Source organism: Anneissia japonica, unplaced genomic scaffold (genome assembly GCF_011630105.1).
Source record: "Anneissia japonica isolate Jap-2015-1 unplaced genomic scaffold, ASM1163010v1 scaffold2471_len1564793_cov202, whole genome shotgun sequence".
In the NCBI taxonomy this organism is placed as follows: Eukaryota; Metazoa; Echinodermata; class Crinoidea; order Comatulida; family Comatulidae; genus Anneissia; species Anneissia japonica.
In genome coordinates this window covers 210,251-222,552 of record NW_022709610.1, presented here as the reverse complement: position 1 = coordinate 222,552, position 12,302 = coordinate 210,251, and the positions used below count along the sequence as shown (strand labels likewise).

At 32.7% G+C, this 12,302-nt stretch overlaps 1 protein-coding gene across 8 annotated transcripts in view; it reads right to left on the bottom strand.

Annotated features, from left to right (window-relative positions):
* Window positions 1-12,302, bottom strand: part of LOC117106799 (calcitonin receptor-like) — a 132,773-nt gene that overhangs the window by 51,522 nt on the left and 68,949 nt on the right. For 6 of the 8 annotated variants that reach the window (XM_033248253.1, XM_033248254.1, XM_033248252.1 and 3 more), the window contains 2 exons: window positions 9,552-9,624; window positions 5,703-5,761 (listed from right to left, as the gene is read on the bottom strand). The gene's annotated coding sequence lies outside the window, so the exon portion shown is untranslated. Of the gene's footprint in view, window positions 1-5,702; window positions 6,827-9,551; window positions 9,625-12,302 lie in introns of those variants that run through there. The other 2 variants (XM_033248257.1, XM_033248255.1) reach the window with 2 other exon arrangements.

Genomic DNA, 12,302 nt, shown 5'->3' with positions numbered 1-12,302 from the left:
ATATATATATATATATATATATATATATCTTCTCAGTTCCTACTATGAGTACCTATCTATCCATTGTCGGTCTCGAACTCACGACCTTCAGATTTAAAGCCCGAAACGTTACGCTTTTCGAAACGTATAACAACAATTAATACCAGTAGCCACATAAGCTAACGGTCGCTGCAATTAAACAGATATAGTCTCTCATCTAATTACCATAAAATTCAGGAAATACCTAGTAAATGTGGCAAGCTATAACAGCTTCACAATGACATAGCAAAGAGGAAAAATTATCGTTTTTTGGCCATTTACACTAATTACACTTTTTAAAGCCGTACATTATTACTGGACAGTAAGCATTTTTTAACAGGGCTATGTCAGATCGACAATGAGTCGCCATAGAATTACGGAATACAAATGAATGAAGAAAGTTCTAATTGAGAGCACAAAATAAGTGATTAGGGAAACCAACTCGATCAGTTTTATAAAAAGCATTTAAAATACAGTCAACTTGATTAAAAAAATTACATTAGAAAGTGTTTCTCTAGAAAACTCCAGTATCCAGCAGATTTTAGACAGATTTAGGTTCGAGCCTTTAATAATATAAAAAAAAAAAAAAACATAATTTATAAATTGAAAACTCCATAGATCTTTCTATAATACAGTAAAGTGCTTTATGTTCACTGAAATAACAGTAAATGATAGTCAGACGTGAGTTTACAATAAGTTTACTCTGACTTGTATACTAAATAATGGTAATAATAATAGAAACACTAGCAGTGACCGATTTTTTTTTTTTGATTTTTTTTTTTTTACTATTTCTATCCATACACTCAATTTTATTTCAACTTGATAAACTTAATTTCAAAATTAATTTATATGATTTGTTTTTAACAAGGGATGACAATTACTAACTGGGTTATTAGTGTAAGTAAATTATTCTTCGTATTTTATTAGGATTAATTACCTATTACACAAATTGGGCGACGATAGTGTTTTGATAATGCATTCACCTTAAATATCTGGCGCTATCCTTACAATTACGTATCTCATGAGATATAACGGCTTAGTGGTTATTTTGTCAAATGTGCAATGTACAACTTGCGTGTTCAGTCCTTGTCGAAACCAGGGTTCCAAGCATAATAATAAAAACGTATATTACTCTCTTCCTATTATTGGAGGCTGAGAATTTAATATTGTTGTTTGGAGAGATAAATTGAATGCCGAAGGGAATAGCTTAATGTTAACATTAGGTCTATCTGTAGTTTACGCTTGAGAGGTGTATTTTGCTCATGTTTAAAACAAAAAAATTGGCATACAGTAATAAGAATAATAGCAAATTTAGCTACATATAATTGTGAATAGTACTTTAAATTAGTTAGCAATGGGCAATCAGACGCAGAGTGATTCACAGATGTTATTTCATAGACCTAAAGTGTAAAGTGGAATTCAATTAATGCCCCGATTAATGCATTTAAGTTTAAATTTCATTTAACAAGAATCCATGTCTCTAGATAGTTTAAGGCAATTTAAAAAGCTGGTTGAAGTAAATTATTGTCGATGTTAGCTTACATTTATTTGGCGGGAAAATGAGTAGTGTCAAGACCTCGTGAAGAACATAATAAAGCAATGAAAGCATTAAATTGATGTTAGTGATGGCATAGTTGCCGTTTGATTTACTTGCTAACAGTTGGTGATACTTTTGTCACAATTCGCTTGTAATCACGTACGAAATCACTACGGTATAATTAACCAAGTACTTTCAACGTAATTAGCAGTGAAAAGCGACATAAGACCTATTTAGTTAAAACATCACGATTAGTCTAACGCTGCTACTGCATTGATCAGAATATTAAAACACTGTAAGTACGGTTGGTCTAACACTGTAATTTCATTGCTCGCAATATTAAAACACTATAAGTACGATTGGTCTAACACTGTAATAACATTGCTCGCAATATTAAAACACTAGAAGAACTATATAGCCTAACACTTAAATAACAATAATAATAATAATAATAACTTGTATACTAAAAAAGTGTCCCTGAATACCTAATAATACGCACAGGGTAAACGAGCCAATATTATTTTATATATGGATGGGTAAGTTTCAGAAACTTTCTGGGACCTTAACCTATTCTTTTGAGTTTTCTACCCCAAAATATTTTTACATCGTCCTCTTACATCTTCCTTACAAATTTATTTGCATATATGCATATATACCTCCTTGGCGGAGGTATATATGCATATAAATTATATTTGCGAAGGGTTGGTCTTATAAAAATGTTAAACACGCATTTAGGCCTACTCTAATCTATTCATAAATACAATTTCTTCGACCCTTCGAGGTTGGAGAGGGAGGGGAAGCTACCTTCCAGTCTCAACCGATGCCACCCTCGCTCTTAGCTAGAGCATGTACTACAAAACATCGAAATGTTGCTACTACTAGTTTTATATTAAGTGTTTGTGAAATAAGACATTAAGTACTGGTATGTTTTAATTACAATGACGAATAAATCAAAGTGAACGCGTGTTACTGGTGTTAACAAATTATTTTACATGAAACAAAGATCTCTTAAATGTCAATTCTAATATAAGATGTATAAGAATCTGGCACATTGATGCTTTCGGTTTCAAATCAATCGAAAGATTGGCTGCTCACGTGCTTGTCCTTTGGTCCTTTATTAACATTGTCCCTCTAATAAATTATAAGCACACGTTTGAACGCCAATGTGCTGATTAATAAGTTCAAGTTTCATGATTTACTTGGTACGACATTATGGAATGCTTCTACAGGAAGCTAAGTATTGTTCCACAGGTGTTCCAACCAATGTCAGGATAATAATGTAAAGCACGTGTGATATTTAAAATTCGGATATGGAGGGAAGAAAATAGTAGAAGAAACTTGAATAATATAGTATGAACAAACAAATCTCACCCCAAAAATTATTAGGCCTATAAAAATAATCTTATTTAAAATGGATTAGCAGTTTAGTAGCAAAATACTACTTCGCATACGGCTCATGGATGTTTCTCAATATGAAGCTTATGAAATATAGCTGGTTTTAGTCGTGAGGAAAATCATAAATATTGAATACAGGATTGGAATGCAACTTCCTTAATCACAAAAACTCCAGCTCCACTACAAGGGTAAGGATCTAAGCAGCAGTTTAGTCAATCGTAAAATATATATAGGCCTATATCATGCGAAACATGGAATTTAAGAAAAGAAGAAGAAAGAATGTTTATATCACGCGAACAAATGTTTGTATCACACGAGCAATTATTATTATTATTATTATTATTATGATTATTATTGTAAAAAAACATTTAAAAACATTCATCTAATTAAACAAATTTTAGAATCATTACTTTCTCTAGTCGGTTTGTTTTGTTTGAAATTCCTTCATCATTGTTTTTGAGGAAAAATGCATGAAAAGTCTTAATGTTAATCAGCAGATAAAATCAACTTCTAATTGGACTTTAAAAATTAATGTGATTACATTGGAAGGGCCTATGTTTAAGGTCGACAATCCCGTGGATTGATGCAATACCTTATTTTAAAGCGTACAGAAATCGTTACATACGCTGCTACTAACTTTCTGAATAAGCTCATTATTTTGAGACAAAAATAAAGAATTTATTAATGCTTAAATCGATCTAAATTACATATTTATTCATTTATCTGTGTATTCATGAATATCCGCGTATTACTGATATTGAGATAAACACCACATCTAGACGAATACAATTTAACATGTTAATGAATTGAACAAGTATAAACTGCCATCGATTTGCGCTTTGGCCAATGACCTGCAGTAAACCAAACCACACACACACTCACACACACACACGTGCCAGCACGCATAGTTTTTACCATCCGCATTCCTAATCAACCTCATTATTACCATCATCATTATTATCATCACTATCATTATTTATGCAATCATTATTTATGCAATCATTATTTTCATTAACATCAATATAAGCTATTTTGTATTATTCTAGTTGATTCAGTTCACAGAATATTTATTTTATTGTATTTCATTCTCGGCTAACAGAAAGTATGACTCACCAATAGGATTCAAGATTCTTTATGAGACTCAGGGAGCGGAGTTAAATAAACTTGTGAGAAAGCATGTTTGTATCACGCGATTTGAACCCATGACCATGGATGGAGTTTACAATAGTAAACAAAGCATGCTTGTAAACCAAATGTGAGACTTCACCTATAGTAGCTCAACAGCATGTGCATTTAAACAAATAAAAAGCAAATATAGGAATAAATATATTGATTTTAAAGATTAATAGAAACAATTAACTAATTTACAATAAATACATAGAGTAGAACAAATATTTACTATAGGTTGCTATTATTTTCGTCAATGACAGCAACATTATTATATCATACAATTTTACCGTTTCATAAAACAAAAAGTTACTGTTAAAAGTACGTTTAATTTGTGTTAAGGCGAATAGTTGATGACTTAAAAACAATACATTATTATCATTATTGTAATTGTTATTATTATTATTAATATTAGGGCCTATTGTAATTATTATTATTATTATTATTATTATTGTAAAAAACAATAAAAAACATTCATCTAATTAAACAAAGTTTAGAATCATTACTTTCTCTAGTCGGTTTGTTTTGTTTGAAATTCCTTCATCATTGTTTTTCTTATCACTTTTGCGATTAATGTATGCTCCTATGAGCACGACTTTGCATTACTTTCCAGTCTCCACCTCGGGAATAAACATATTGTGTTTTGCATTGTAAAATTGCAAAGATGATCCTTTGAAAGTTCAATCGTTAAAGCAGTAATTATTTGCATCGTAAACGGCTTGATTTATTATTTTGCAAATGTATTTCAATTTAGTTCGTGCTGATTCTCGTCTATGTGTTGATGTCTGTTAAGTTACATCATTGATGTCTTTGCCGTCTGTAACATAGTGTTAGCATTAGTAACATGGTATAGGTTTAACAACACAAAGCGCAGCCCACCACTGATTAGGATTTAGTGTTGATAGGAGGGTCAGCTGCGAAGTCATGTTACTATGATTTTTATTATAAATCTATTCATTTATTTAATAATTCATATGTATATATGTATATATATAATTAATTTTTCTGTATATTTTTGATGATGCTGAAGATGATTGATTATGGTAATGATAACAATGGTAGTAATGCTGATGAAAACATTCAAAGATTACCATAGAGATGTTGAAAATGGTAAAATAAAAAGTTATGGTATCCTGATCGGTATTTGAACACTAGAACTTTGGAATACCGTTACCAACTGAGCTATGAGGCCAACGGACATTCTAATTTGCTTATATATTGTTCACGTTTTTTTCTCTATGCATTGCGTAATCCAAATGAATAATGATATTATTCTAAGAATATGACACATATGTGTAATAACAACAACCCCATACAATAATAGATGATATCTGTAATGATATCAGTATTCAGTGTAAGTTTTACAATTTTATAAGTCTCATGCCTCGCGAATAGTCTCTCTCAGTCACTCATAAGGTTTTCATAAGAGCTTCAATAGCCTATTATTATATCCATTCTCTTTCTGAATTCCGAAATCAAAACAGACTAAAGCATAAACCATACATGAACTCAACTCAATTGGTGATTGAGTTTGAGTAAACATTAGTCTAGAGTGATCAACATTCACCAAGTTATCAGTACTCACCGAGAATGCAGCTAGGTTCTGTGTAGATATTGCATTCAATGCTGTACAGGTAGTGATTTCTGGGGGGAAAAATCCAAAAAACGGACGATAAATTCTACTGTGCATTGGTTTTCAAATTCAGTGGTAGTTGGTTCGCATAATATAAAATGCCATGTAGTTAAGTTTTTTCCAGAATCATTGAATCCATATCAGCTTATAGTACAAAGTTTGTTAGCGTTATTCATTTGTCGCTGGAGAAATTTACCTGTGTTAGCTAGAAATAGTCGCGTAAAACTGCAGATTGCGTTGGTTATTCAATGCTCTTTCTCATGATATTTACAAACCTCTCAGCACAAACAATTTCAATATTTCGTTAAGGCACGTCGTTGGCTCTATGCGTGAAACACAAGTAGTCCTATTCAATTGGTTTTGTGTTTATCCATTATTTAAATACGGTCGACTATTCAGGACATATTGATCTTATCCAATTCCTACTCAAGTTTACTGTATTATGAACTTATAAAAGAAGTCGCTGCTAATAATAACTTGGTATTTGTATAAGTGCGAACGTTGACTTTAATTGACTTCATATTAAGTGCATCAATTGCAAACTAACGTACACATAATGTAACTTTACTTCCTCTATAGCGTTTCAAGTGCTTATAATTTTGGAAAACACTTCTCTTTCTATGATAACACGTTTGAGTGACGGTATTCATGTAACTTTGAAGTGTGGCTGGGGGAAAGGTGCTGGGTGGGTGTAGCCTTTTGACATGCCCTTACTCGGGGTTCAGGTCAAACAGACCCCGTTTGTGGTCTTGGTGCGAGACACCTGAAAACCTTTTGTGATAAATCAATTTTTAAAAAAGTATGGTACATATCTGACTTGTAATAAGTATAGCACTGCTTCTCACATTGAAGGAATGGTCAGATATCTATAAACACACAAGCGGTTGTTCATTGGGCCAAGTAATAATGGCATCGAATCACGCGAAAGAGGTAGGCCATACTTGGGCAAACTGATTGAATAAGACTACTAATGCGGTGTGATAGGCTTTGAACTATACACGCTGTAAAAACAACGATCCTTTAAATAATAATAATAACACACAAGCGGTTGTTCATTGGGCCAAGTAATAATAGCATCGAATCATCGAATAATAATAATAATAATAATAATAATAATAATAATAATAATAATAATAAAATAATAATACGCAACAGAATAATACAAATCTAACAATCATGGCCTACCTACCAGTCATCTCCCAGACTCTTAACTCGCATATCAATCAAATCAACCAATCAATGGTATTTCTAAAGCACTAAACTCCATCACAAAAAACGGTGATGTTTGATAGCACTCATCACAACGGTAGAGTGCAAACCCATTGGTGGTGCCTGAGGGGGCAGGGCCACAATCCCAGTCTGCTGCGAGAGCGTTTCTCTCCCCTACCGGAGAGAAACAACACATTTTTTGGGAAGAAAAAATTCTACGTAATTTTTACAGAATAAGAGCTAACATCGTGTAATTAAAACTTTCAAATCTCTGAATTGCGTTTCCGGAGGCTTTATCATCTGGATTCTCTCTAATATAATACAGTACTGAGACTTATAAACCGTACATATCCACCGCATTAGGGCTCAGGTCTCTGAGGGGTTCTGAGCTGCCCGACTATTATGCTCCCGCCCGTCAGGGAAATCGGCACCGTTGGGTAAATCCTGGCTCCATGTTGGGCAAATCATGGCGTCACCACTGCAAATGCATCTTTTAAATATTAGTAGGCCTAGTAATAAAAAAAAGTATTTATACAAAATACGTTATACATAGATATATACGAAAAATTTTCGAAAAAGAATGTATTAAGTTTCTACCGGAAGAAGAGTGTGGATCATTTAACTAGACCTAAATTATCCCAAACGAATTTGAAAGGTTGATGCACAGCATAGCGTATCCATGCTAGCAAGTTTAATGATATTCTAAGCAACTTTCCTACAAGAACACCACAAATGAATTTTAAAATGCAATAGGCTTCTGTAAAACTATATTCTTGGTTTTGACAATCCTCAACATTTTACAATTTTCCGTTTACAGTCCTTCATAGTGGAGGATGTGTAATTGATTTCTCCTCCATCAAGTGCTGTAATACCATTATTGTTGCTGTTAAGGGGAGGTCTATTTATAACTTCAATTTCTGGTAATGTGATATAAAATCGATACAATAATAACGTTACTTATGACTTCAATTTATCTTATGTTGTTACAAATAACATACGGCTATTACGGCACTCGTGAGACTGTAGGCGTCTTAAATATGCTCACAACTTTGTCAAAATAGGAGATTTTGACCAACACAGACACATCAACGCGTGTTCAAATCTAGTTTCACGTGAAAATTGTGGCTCTGTGGGTTTATAAAGCGAGTTACATACGTGTCACGCGTAATAATGAGTAAAGCTTACGTGTGCAAATCAAGTTTACTGTATAACTTCACGAACGTCTTGTAAGCGTGTTACTCACGTGGTGAGGGCTCAGTTTTCGATAGGAAGAACTGCCGGAAAGGTTTTCATTTAGCAGATGTTTTTTGAAGTAATTTTTCACTTCATTATTTAACATTTCTTTAATTGACGACCTTTTTCCTTTTCAAATACTAGTTCAATATGTTATTTACAATGATTGCTTCTCTTTTTGGAACTACCTAAACGCTAATTCCTTTGCCTTATGTGTCTTTATATCATTTAATTGAAATTGATAAATTATCACTAATACTTTTTTCATCTGCAGCATAGAAGTTTTAAACTCACATGATGTCGATTGTATTATTTTGAATAGCGCGAGCCTGACTAATAAACATTAATTCCATCATATTGACATTTTTGGAACCACCAATTTTCGACTGAGCTGCAGGACTCTTGCCTAACGTTACCGTACGGATTGTGTATGTACGATCAGACAGAAGAATTGGATGTAGAAGGAAAGTAAAAAAAAGAGTTATTGATAATTAGTTTATTATTCCAAGACTATGCAACTTTATGTAAAAGTCGCTGATTGCCAAATATTGCACCAAAATTTAGCTAAATTAAGTTAAGAATAATATTTTTTTTTTAAATAGCAATCTGATAGAGTTTTTGTAAATTATTAACATGATGTAAATAAGTATGAGAAACACAACAATTATACAAACATTACTGTTTTATTACATAGCTATTATTTAAAAAGGAATCGTCCAGAACAAGACTAAGAGCAACTCTAGGTAGGCCTATGGGCCAGGAGAAATTAAGCGATCAGTGGAGCACAATTGTATATGTAACAGACTGGTAACAATAACGTTGAAAAATATAAAATTTCATTTTATTCTTTTTTGCCGCAGTTAATTGCTTAAAAGCTATAACAGTACTGCATTGTGAACTAGTGATACCCTGAATTTACTAATTAGATTGAAAAAAGTTTACATTCGAAATCGAAATGGACACGAAGCCTAAGTGGGCTAGATGGGTAAGGCGTTTGCAGTATCAAGCAGAAGATCCGAATTCAAAACCTGGGGCTTTGCGTTTAAGTAGTAAATCCCATTAAACGGTTTCTTGCTGAAATTATTATACAACCACGTGTGTATGTACGTGGCCGAGTTTCGGGTAGCCTTTGGGATCTCTAAACAGGGCGGCCCAGCAGGGCTTAAGGTCCACTGCATTCTATTTTGAGTGCAACACGACCACAACGGTTCAATATAGGCCTATAAGGCCAAAAAATAAGATTGATTGTTTGCCCTTCTTTTTAAAAAAAATGATAAATAGGGGCGGGTGGAAAAATTTTATTTTTTAAAATTTATTTTCTTTTTAAGACACTTATCAGATGGAATAAAAATAACTCACCGAGGCCTAGAATGTCAATATCTTACATCAGACAACTTTAGACGAATTTGTAGGGCATGCGCATTACGGGCATCTGGGAAAAAAATAAAGATAAATTCACTCACATTTTTAACTTATAAAGAAAAAATCTATAAAAAAAACTTGTTTTAAGTTTTTTGTTTTTCCGCCCATATTTTTTCAGTGAGTTAGGGGCGGGTGGAGAAGGGAAAACAAACAATTTATTTTTTTGGCCTAGTAAATTCCTTTCTATTAGTTGTATAATAAATGCCAAAGACACATTCATACAATTAAAAGAAACTTTTCTTTGAAGACCTACCGGTATGCTTGATACGATTATGAAATCATAATATTTTTTTTTTTTTTGGCAACTGTTATGTGCTTATTTGTGTATAGTATTGTGTTTACAGTGTTGTACAGCAAACCTTATTTAATTAATAGGCATATATTATAAACACAGAAAGTAGAAAGTACATGTTCTTTGTTATGTTTCTCTTCTATTACGTAACCGTATTACATGACGTACATTATTAGAGATAATCATAAGATATAGGCCTACAATTTTAGTTGATAAAATTTAAAAAAAATGATGTGTCATTGAGACGCATCTCATTAAAAATCGAGTATAATCTACTCTTACTGAAGGTTAACGTCTCGTGTTTCATTCATAAATAATACGATACGAATGGTGATTTTCTAAGACCTAAGCTATAATCCTACTGAAAATCTTCAAAATTATATTAAAAATACGCAATTATTGTCTGCTTATGAGATAAGGAAAAAGGCGCAATTCTGCTTTCCTCTAATGAGGTTTAATTCAATTGCATAAGATTTAAAGAAAAATATATTAGCTACACAATAAAATATAAGTAAGGGTGATTTACTTACTTGAAGAGCTTACGCTTCAAACATTAAATTGTATTTGAAAAAAAAGCAAACTCTTTTCCTAAGTATTATTAAAATAATATTCGTTTTCAATTCACGTATACAGCCCAGAGACACAATTTCATAAACCCTAACCAGCTTAGATTTACAACAATCTAAAATCCAGTAAATCTTTCCAAAAGATATTTTTGGCAGTAAAACTTGTTTTAAGATGTTGTTTTAGGAACAATACATTATTACAATTCTTTTAAATTACTCACATTTTGAGATCATACTTAGTGAAATCAATCGATTTATGTATTAGCTTACAATTTGAATTCAGAGAACATGTTTACGGCTTGTTGTAAGTGATAGGCCAATGTAACAGTTTTCGCTCACGTCATTATGCTTTAGCTAAGCACAATTGTGAAATGAAACAATCATCTTAGTTCTTACTTATTTCAATTCAAACAAAAATATGGATATGGTATATCCTCTAGGCTGTAATTTGACGTTATTATGACAACGTCTTATGCACTAGTCTCTCGTTTATGATCCAACTGTTTTCGTCGAGATGTAATGTATTATGAACCATGACTGTAGGCTAGGTTTCAATCTAAATAGCCTTTTCCATCAGTATACATTATGAAGTACGTCAAGTCGGTCAATTATTGAGTATTCTTAGTTTAATCCACTTACTAGCGTGCCATAGACATAAGTCTTGCCAATGATAGGAGGTTGAGGGAGGTTATTATCGAATCATTGCCAAATTTGATTTCTGTTATGAAGCATTAACAACATACGAATAGAATTTATTGAATTAGTTTTCAAATCCTAAATACCCAGGGATTACAGGGAACGATGGAATAAATAGACCTACTGTGACATGATACAACGGTCTTATTTTTTAGATATTGGCTAACTTTAAGTCTATTTCCTCTTTCGTATTCTAGGAATGGAGTTAGCTGTGTACCTCCAACATAATTTACGCCCATTTTTACTAAAATCCCACAAAATGACGGCGTCAACTTGCGTAAAAATGACTGTATCTTTGTGTGACATGCGCGTATTCCTGGTCCAGGTTTGATCGGCCAGTTCCCTACGTGTTTAATAATACATATATTCTGCGCCCTCATATTGACGGTGACGCAACGCAGAACTTAAATACGTAATATTGGTATTTATAATCGTATAACCATACCTCCATGTTATAACTATCAAGTGGTTAAGTAAACCTTGGTTTCCATACAATCGCTACACCCTATCGCCGACAGCTTTCGGTGGTGCTGCTACGCAGTAAAACGACTGCACTGAAAACACCGTATCGACAGTGTAGCGATTTTAAGGAAATCAGGCTTAACAATACTACTTAATAATTATAATAATTTCAGTTCAGTTTGTAATTTTATTGTAAAGCCGGGTTCTGAAAAAAAGCGCCAGTCCTACACGCTATCGCCGATAACTTTCAGCGAGCCTTCCCTATTTCGTGGGACTGCTTCGCTGTGCAAATATTCCAGTGAAAACACTTTGCCACAGTTTAGCGATTTTATGGAAACAAGGTTGAACTTTCATAATCACTTAACAAGTGTTACCCTTTAGGAAAAAGAAATATTGAATTGTCCTACAAAATAGAATAGGCCTAGTGTTTTAAGATTATATCTTTATCTGTGTCAGTAATTGTATTGTCCAACGTTTTACACACATAGGTTGTGCGACGTATTACTGTTAAATCTATGTATGTTTTGGCAATACAATGGTGATATATTATGACATGATACATATTTGATACATATATAGCATGATATAATATGATATTGTAAGTATAATATTGTATATGATTATAGGATTATGATATATCGAAGGTACTAGCTGATTTTCAAATAAATATTG